A 9,581-nucleotide genomic window follows, 5' to 3' on the forward strand; every position below is an offset into this window, starting at 1 on the left:
CAGAGCAAGAAAAGAAAAGGCTGAGTTACAGAAATACCATGGAGGGTGGGCCAAAGAGAGTTTGCATATCCAGAAGGCCTTAAAGCTTTCTTTTATAACCTGTTATCTGCTGGGAGGTGTATGCTTGGCATTGACCTTTTAACACAGGCTGTGTCCTGGCCCTGTTTTCGCATTCATGGTTGAGGTGATCAGTCTTTTTTTTTTTTTTAAAGATTTATTTATTTATTTATACAAGCACTGGGACAGTCAGAAGCACGGGAGGGTGAGAGAATTCACCAGAGTGGGGAACAGAACAGGCAGACTGACAAAATGCACTGCTGAGGGGAGCAGTGGGCATGGCAGGAGAGGTCTGCGTGCCATGTGGGACCCTCACCCATTGGCCGGGGATCGAACCGGTGCTGCACAGGCTGCGGGCAGCTTTGCAGCCCAGCACTCAACCGTTGAGCCACCGGGGAGATCGAGGTGATCAGTCTTATGCCCGGTTCCCATAGGAACCTTATCAATTCCTTTTATCTATTCAAGCCTCCCAAACTTGCCTGCTGGGCAAAGAATGGGGGCTTAGTTTTTAACTTTAGTAATGATACCCTGCGTTTTCCTCTCTAATTTAGGAAATGGTTCCCACAGAAGTGACTTGTGGGAAAGCAATATTCCCAACTTAAATGTTTAATTGATAACACTTTGACAGAGTCATTTCCAGCCCTGGCATTCATACCTACTGAAATTAACTTCTCAGCTAATGGATACTTTAGAGGGCCCTCTGGTGTGTGCCCAGGTGTGGGAACCAACTCACGAGTGGCACACTGATTTGAAGTAGTCCATGGACATGGCATTAGGTAGCACTGGTTCATTTGGATGGGGAGAATACCTTTCCAAGCTTATTTCAATCATTCCGATTAGATCTAGAGAAAAAGCTCATGTACTGCTTGTATATCTTTGTTCTCCAATATTTGCAGATTTCCCTTTACAAAAAAAGAGAGAGCAGGCCTCAGCTACAGAACATTTGGCAAGTAAAGCTACCCACCACAATTGCAGCAACACTTTATCTTATAGTAACCTCCTATTCATGGCAATGGAAACTAGTTTTGTGGTTTTTAAATTTGAGGTGGTGGTATTTTAAAAGTAAATCCATTTAAATCTTAATAAAGTAAGTTGGCTGTAGGAAAAATATTACGGAAGAAGGAGTAGACATGATAACATGGTTTGTCAAGAATTGAGGGCAGTACACAATTGATTGAAGTTTGGAAAATACTGGATTAGGACTCATAGTTGGATGAATGTCAAGGAACAGGGCCTTCAAAAGTACAGGAGTGGGGGAAGCAAACAGGTAGGTTGGTTAACTGATAAGGAAGCATGGACAGCCTGAGGACTGTCATATCACCCAAGTAAGAGAGAAAACTAAGCCATGCCTGAGTTGGAGCCAAACTCTGAGATACTTTGGGATAGACTTTCATCAGGTAAGAGTCTATTCCTGGGAAATCAGCCTCCTCCTATCTTCCAGGACTGTCAGTCTGGGGAGAGTGTAATAATATTACCTCAGCTCTCAAGGCTTACACCCAACTTGTAACCATCCCAATAATATTTAGCCAGACATTTTTATTGGTTGTTGTTATTCCTAGTCACATGTAAAATGCCTCTTCCATGAAGGCATCTTAGATTTGACTTTCTTAGGAACTTTATGACAATTTTGAAATAACAATTTGGCATGTACTCAAACAATTCAAGAGGTTGCTTCACACTAGAAATTAGTCAGCTACGATGATGGTGAACTTAATTCACTGGCAAAGGTGAAAAGAATGACAATACTTGCTGTTGGCAATGGTGTATGGAAACACAATCTTGGAGGAAGAGCAATTTGGCAATGTATATTACAGAGCTCTAAAAATGATTTACCCCTTGACTTGACAATTCCATTAATGGAATTTATCCCCAGGAAACAGCCAGTCCTTTGCGCAAAGAACTTTGTACAGGGTGTATCACAACTGTATTTCATAGAAGGAAATGTAAAACTATGTAAATGTCTAAAAGTTAGGTCTTGATCAAGACAAATTTGGTGGGTTTATAAGAGGAATATTGCATAGGCATTAAAACTCAGCTTATGGCTGATAACAAAGGAAATTTTCAATACTTAGAACATTTTGTTAAGTATAAATAAACTATAAAATAATATACACTGTGAAGTACTGCAGTTGAATCCCACCAGCTGTGTTCAGTTTAGAGTCTTTACTTCATTCAAATGTCTTCTTACAAATACCAGTAGCTGTTCTAGGTTCTGGGGATATAAGTTAGCCATTTATGTACTTAAGTTAACCATTTATGTAACGACTATGCAGAGAGGTACAAAGGACACATTCAGGGTATGGTAGGGGCATATATAACAAGAACACCTCATCTTTGAAAGTGCACCCCTATGTAGAACACCCAGCAGAGGCCAGGAGTCAGAGGGCACTCTATTAATAGCCCTTGGTTGGCTGACTTTCTTCAAAGGCAAATGTCCCCAACTCAGGTCCATTCTGGGCTGCACCTGCCACACAGAGCCGGACCATGAATTAACCTCCCCTCTGACCTCCTACCCAGATATGGGCCTGTTTCCCCACAGGGCTTGGGAGGTGGGGGAGGGGCTGGGGCCCCTCCTTCTTTTATAGACAGTTCTCTCCCAGCTGCCCTGGTTCCTCTTCCCAGTGTCTGCACATCATGGGATGGAGGGGGAGAGAGGTAGGAGGTGAGGCTGGACAATGGTGCCTACAGAGCTAACTTTCTCAGCACCCCACCCCCAATCTTGTCCTAGCTCCCACTGTCAAGATGCTGTGTAAGAACCTGCCTTGTAAGTCTTTGTTGTCTCATGAAAAATAACTTCACATCTTCCATTAATATCTCCCTAGAGGGTGGCTTAAATGTGTGGGTTTGTGAAATGAAAAACTAATCACCAATGGGACGCAATCTCTCTTATCCTTTGGTTAGTGGAAATGGTCCCAGTGTGGAATAGTGAGGAACATAGTTATCTCCAATACCCCATCCTGGGAATGAAGGTGAGCTGTATATCACTTTTTAGTCAGTAGGATAGCTGTAATCAGACAGATAAATGCAAGTGTTGATTAGGATGTGGTGAAATGATAACCTTCACATATTGCTGTTAAGAATGTAAAATGGTGCACTGAAAAACAGCATGGCAGTTCCTCGAAAGGTTAGACATTAAGTTACCATTTGACTCAGTAATTTGATTTCTAGGCATATTTAAGGGAAGTGAACATATGTTCACAGAAAAACTCATATATGAATGTTTACTATTCATTGTAGCCAAAAGGTAGGAAGAATCCAATGTCTATCAGCTGATGAATGAATAAGCAAAATGTGGTATATCCATATGGTGGGAGATTATTCCACTGTAAAAAGGAATGAAGTACTGATGCATTGTACAACACGGGTGAGCCCCGACCACATGCTAAGTGAAACAAGTCAGTCACAAAAGAACACATATCTCATAATGACATTTATAGTAAATGTCCAGAATAGATAAATCTTTATTTATTTTTTATTTTTTTCATTTTTTATTTTTTTTAAATAATAAATTTTATTTTTATATTCCCCATACAATTGCAGCCCCCCCCATTCTGACCCCAATCCCTCCCCTCCCGCCCCCGCCCCCCTAAAAGTGTCTCTGGTTCATAGTTTTTTGTTGATTTTGATTTTCACTTTCTTATAGTTATTCATTTTCCTGGTCCCTTATTTAAGTTTTCTAGATTCCTGCTATGAGTGAGACCATCCGGTATTTTTCTTTTTCTTTTTGGCTTATTTCGCTGAGCATGTTCCCTTCCAGCGCCATCCATGTTGCTGCAAATTGCATGTGTTTATCTTTTTTGAATGCTGAGTAATATTCCATGGTATATATGTACCACATCTTCTTGATCCAGTCATCTATTTTTGGGCATTTGGGTTGTTTCCAAAGCTTAGCTATTGTAAACAGTGCTGCTATAAACATAGGGGTGCAGGTGTTCTTTGGAATTGATGTTTCTGTGTCCTTTGGGTAAATACCTAGGAGTGGAATTGCTGGATCATATGGAAGCTCTATGTTTAGTAGGTCCAGAAATCTCCACACAGCTCTCCACAGTGGTTGGACCAGTTTGCACTCCCACCAACAGTGCAGAAGAGTTCCTTTTTCTCCACACCCTCGCCAACATTTGTTGTTGCTAGTTTTTTTAATATGTGCCATTCTCACTGGTGTAAGATGGTATCTCATGGTAGTTTTGATTTGCACTTCCCTGATTGCAAGTGATGTTGAACATTTTTTCATATGTCTGTTGGCCATTTGCATTTCCTCTTCAGAGAAGTTTCTTTTCAGCTCTTCTGCCCATTTTTTGACTGGGTTATTTTCTTTGTTGTTGTTGAGTCTCATCAGCTCTTTGCAGATTTTTGTGATCAGTCCTTTATCATTAGTGTTGGGTGCAAAAATGTTCTCCCAGTTGGTGGGGTTTCTCTTTGTTTTTGTTATTGTCTCTTTTGCTGTGCAGAAGCTCTAGCTAGGCTCACAAAGGAAAAAAGGGAGAAAGCACAAATAAACAGGATCATCAATGAAAGAGGAGAAATCACAACGGACACAGCAGAAATCAAAAGAATAATCAGTAACTACTATGAACAGTTATATGGAAACAAGTTCAACAATCTAGAGGAGATGGACAAATTCCTACAACTCTACAATCACCCAAAGCTAGATAAAGAAGAAATAGAACACTTAAACAGACCAATTACAAGCAGCAAAATTGAAATGGTAATCAAAAACCTCCCCAAAAACAAAAGCCCAGGACCTGATGGATTTACAAATGAATTCTACCAAACATTCAGAGACGAATAAGTGCCTATCCTTCACAAACTCTTCCAAAAAATTGAGAAGGAAGGGACAATACCAAACAGGTTCTATGAAGCCAACATTACACTAATACCAAAACCGAACAAGGACAACACAAAAAAGGAAAACTACAGGCCAATCTCCCTAATGAACACTGATGCAAAAATCCTCAATAAAATTTTAGCTATCAGAATCCAACAATGTATCCATAAGATAATTCACCACGACCAAGTAGGATTCATTCCAGGGGCACAAGGATGGTTTAACATCCGAAAATCAATCAACGTTATCCAACACATCAACAAAAAGAAATATAAAAACCATATGATAACATCAATAGATGCTGAGAAAGCTTTCGACAAAGTGCAACACCCATTCATGATAAAAGCCCTTGAAATTCTTGGGATACAAGGAACATACCTCAACATCATAAAGGCCATCTATGACAAGCCAACAGCCAGTATCATTCTCAATGGTGAAAAGCTGAAAGCAATTCCATTAAGATCTGGAACAAGACAAGGATGTCCACTCTCACCACTGCTTTTCAATATAATACTGGAAGTCCTAGCCAGGGCAATAAGACAAGAGAAAGACATCCAAGGAATCCAAATAGGAAAAGAAGAAGTCAAACTATCACTATTTGCAGATGATATGATAATATACATAGAGAACCCCAAAAACTCCACAGAAAAACTAATTCAACTCATCAATCAGTTCAGTAAAGTGGCAGGATACAAAATCAACACGCAAAAGTCAGTAGCCTTCCTATACAGAATAGATAAATCTTTAGAGAAGGAAAGTAAATTAATAGCTATCTAGGACTTGGGGGAGATGGGAGGGTTGGAGGATGATGGCTAAGAAGTACAGGTTTCTTTCCAGAGTGATACAAATGTTCTAAAATTCGGTTGTTGTGATAATGCATCAAATTTATTTATTTATTTATTTTTTAATTAATAAATTTTATTTTTATATTCCCCATACAATTGCAATCCCCCCATTCTGACCCCAATCCCTCCCCTCCCGCCCCCCACCCCCCAAAATGTGTCTCTGGTTCATAGTTTTTGTTGATTTTGATTTTCACTTTCTTATAGGTATTCATTTTCCTGGTCCCTTATTTAAGTATTCTAGATTCCTGCTATGAGTGAGACCATCCGGTATTTTTCTTTTTCTTTTTGGCTTATTTCACTGAGCATGATCCCTTCCAGCGCCATCCATGTTGCTGCAAATTGCATGTGTTTATCTTTTTTGAATGCTGAGTAATATTCCATGGTGTATATGTACCACATCTTCTTGATCCAGTCATCTATTTTTGGGCATTTGGGCTGTTTCCAAAGCTTAGCTATTGTAAACAGTGCTGCTATAAACATAGGGGTGCAGGTGTTCTTTGGAATTGATGTTTCTGTGTTCTTTGGGTAAATACCTAGGAGTGGAATTGCTGGATCCTGTGGAAGCTCTATGTTTAGTAGGTCCAGAAATCTCCACACAGCTCTCCATAGTGGTTGGACCAGTTTGCACTCCCACCAACAGTGCAGAAGAGTTCCTTTTTCTCCACACCCTCGCCAACATTTGTTGTTGCTAGTTTTTTTAATATGTGCCATTCTCACTGGTGTAAGATGGTATCTCATGGTAGTTTTGATTTGCATTTCCCTGATTGCAAGTGATGTTGAACATTTTTTCATATGCCTGTTGGCCATTCGCATTTCCTCTTCAGAGAAGTTTCTTTTTAGCTCCTCTGTCCATTTTTTGACTGGATTATTTTCTTTGTTAATGCATCAAATTTAAATGAGTAAATTGCACAGTATGTGAATTATATCTTAATAAAGCTGTCATCAAAAAAAGGACATTAAAAAAATGAGCTGGTATGGAATAGCTGGAAAACTCTCCAGGGAAACTTTAGAAAGAACTGCCTTAAAGGAAATATTTACTAAACAAGGACCTCTCTCTGCCTCCATTAACCTTTTGTAGCAACCGTAACTCTGTATAGTTCATAAGAGTTATAGAAATATTGTTATTATTGTTAATAACAACTTATACCTCTCATAGGCTCTCTTTACATGGTTCTAGATAGTTTCATGGTTAAGTTCTTTGCCACAAGCACTTTTGCTGCAAACATTTTCTCTCTGTATTAACTAATTGACTATGAGACAATTTTGTCTTAAAAGATAAAATAAGTGGTTGACAGTTTGGTTTTAACTAATACAGTACTCCCATTTTTTAATTATATAAATCTTAGCCCTCACAATGGTCTGTAAGTGCCAAGTAGAAATGATGGTTTTAAAATAGTGGATGATAACAGTCACATATATCAACTGCATACTGTCTTAGGAAACAACATAACAGTTTGCAAAATCTTCAGTAAATATATCCTTCCCACCTATCAAAACCAAGAGTTTACCAAGCAAATACAAAAGAGGCAGCTGGTAAGTCACAACAGTCTTCAAGAGCATTATCAATTGTTTAGCTAATTTAGAAAAAACAGATTGTCCTTTAGTACCATCTTTACAAAATTTATCAATCAATATTAGAGTTGGAGGCAAAAAGAGGATCATGTTCCCCCTATGCCCTCATAGTTATATGATTCCTGCTTAATATACGTTTTTTGCCATTTGGTCACAGAAGACATGACGTACACGAATTTTTAGTACTTGGAACAGAATCTGGCTTAGATGAGTTGATGAAATGTAAGGAGTGAGCATGTGATGGAATATTTAAATGTAGGACAGAAATGATTTGATTTTTTTAAAAGATTTATTTATTTGTTTGTTTGTTTATTTATACAAGCACTGGGTACAGTCAGAAGCGCGGGAGGGTGAGAGAATTCACCAGAGCCAGAGCGGGGAGCAGAGCAGGCAGAAGGACCGAAATACACTGCTGAGGGGAGCAGCGGGCGGCAGGAGAGGTCTGCGCGCCATGGGGGACCCTCCTCCGGTGGCCAGGGAGCAGCTGGGGATCGAACCGGCGCTGCAGGGGCCGCGGGCAGCTTCGCAACCCAGCGCTCAACCGCTGCGCCACCAGGGAGGCACAATTTGATCTTTTTTATAGCCAAAGTATGTTACAGAGAATTTGCACTGAAAATGTTTGAGGCAAAAAAAACTTCTGAAAATCCTTGTAGCAAAGAAATAAATGGAAAATCTACTAAACATTATTCTATACAGTTTATATTTATTAACTCAAAGCATCAAGAAAGTCTACTATTATTAGACCCACGTGATTGCTAGGAACCTAAACCACAGATAGGACTGTGACTTTATTTTTTTATTTTTATTTTTTTAAAGATTTATTTATTTATACAAGCACTGGGTACAGTCAGGAGCGCAGGAAGGTGAGAGAATTCACCAGAGCCAGTCAGGGAGCAGAACAGGAAGAGTGACGAAGTACACTGCTGAGGGGAGCAGTGGGTGGCAGGAGAGGTCTGCACGCCATGTGGGACCCGAGCCCTGCTGCGGGGGATCAAACCAGCGCTATAGAGGGTGTGGGCAGCAACCCAGCCCTCAACCGCTGTGCCACCAGGGAGGCCCAGGACTGTGACTTTAGATCAGGGTCAGCAAATGTTTTCTTATATAGGGCTAGATATTAAATATTTCAACTTTGTAGGCCAAAGGCAAAATTGAGGAAATTATATAGACATTTATTTAACCAGAGAGAAAACAAATTTCAAAAAAAAAATGATTGATGAACTGTAAACTATAATAATGAGTGGGTTTTTTTTTTTTGTAATAACAGTTACTAGTAGAAGAATAGAATTTCTTTTGGGGGAAAGGATGATGTTTTACTTAATTGAGGTTCAAATTCAATGATCCCTACTATTAAAATTAATCACAAACTTTTAACTATTAATTTTGATTTATAATGAAATGTTATGTGTTTCATCTTTGAAAATGTCTTTCCCTACTGATGCCAAATGCTGACATCAGTATTTGAATGCATAAGTTTAATTGCATATTTAATTTAACTAAGTATATTCGTTGCTTGGAAGGAACTTCTAGAATCCTGTTATAGTTTGCTTTTAGCATGCCATTACATTGTAAATTAATCACATCCAACTGAAATTTATGTGGGTGATCCTCAATTGCATACCAAAATAAATTTTGAAAACAGAACTTTTCTTCACACTTTCATTTAAATCCAGAAAGCACTGCTGAATCTATAGTTTACATTTAGAGAATATTCTGTTTCAACTTTGTGTGAAAATAAAGATCTTGCTTCTCATTTTAACTTCTGACTACACAGGCATTATCCAAAGAAGCTTCATATTATGTGACCACACAATTATAAAATGACTTTACCACAGTATAGAATTCACATCTAAGTGCTGTTTTGTCTTATAGTTATAAATTGAATTCATTAAGAATGAATTTAAGTATCAAGTCCAACCAAAAAATAACTTCATCAGTCACTCTTGCTTGATTAACAGAGGTTGAGAGTGGTTCTTCTCACGCAGAAAGACTAATCTCCGCCCTGTGCTCAGAAGTTTATAATAAAGCTTTACTACTGCTAAATCATCACACTGTTTATAGGGTCATTCAGGATACTGGTTTCTATATTTGACAAAAATTCATAGAACCAATGATGATTAAGTCCATTCATAGTGAATGAAGTTCACTGCTGACACTACTGGTTTAATAACAATATATTCAAATATTTTCCACAAGATTCTTTATCATGAGTAATACAATGAATAACTATAAGTTTTAAATGCCTTACATTTCCACAAGCTTTGCAAATGAATCCAGCTATAGCT

This window comes from Talpa europaea (assembly GCF_964194135.1).
Source record: "Talpa europaea genome assembly, chromosome: 4".
NCBI lineage: Eukaryota > Metazoa > Chordata > Mammalia > Eulipotyphla > Talpidae > Talpa > Talpa europaea.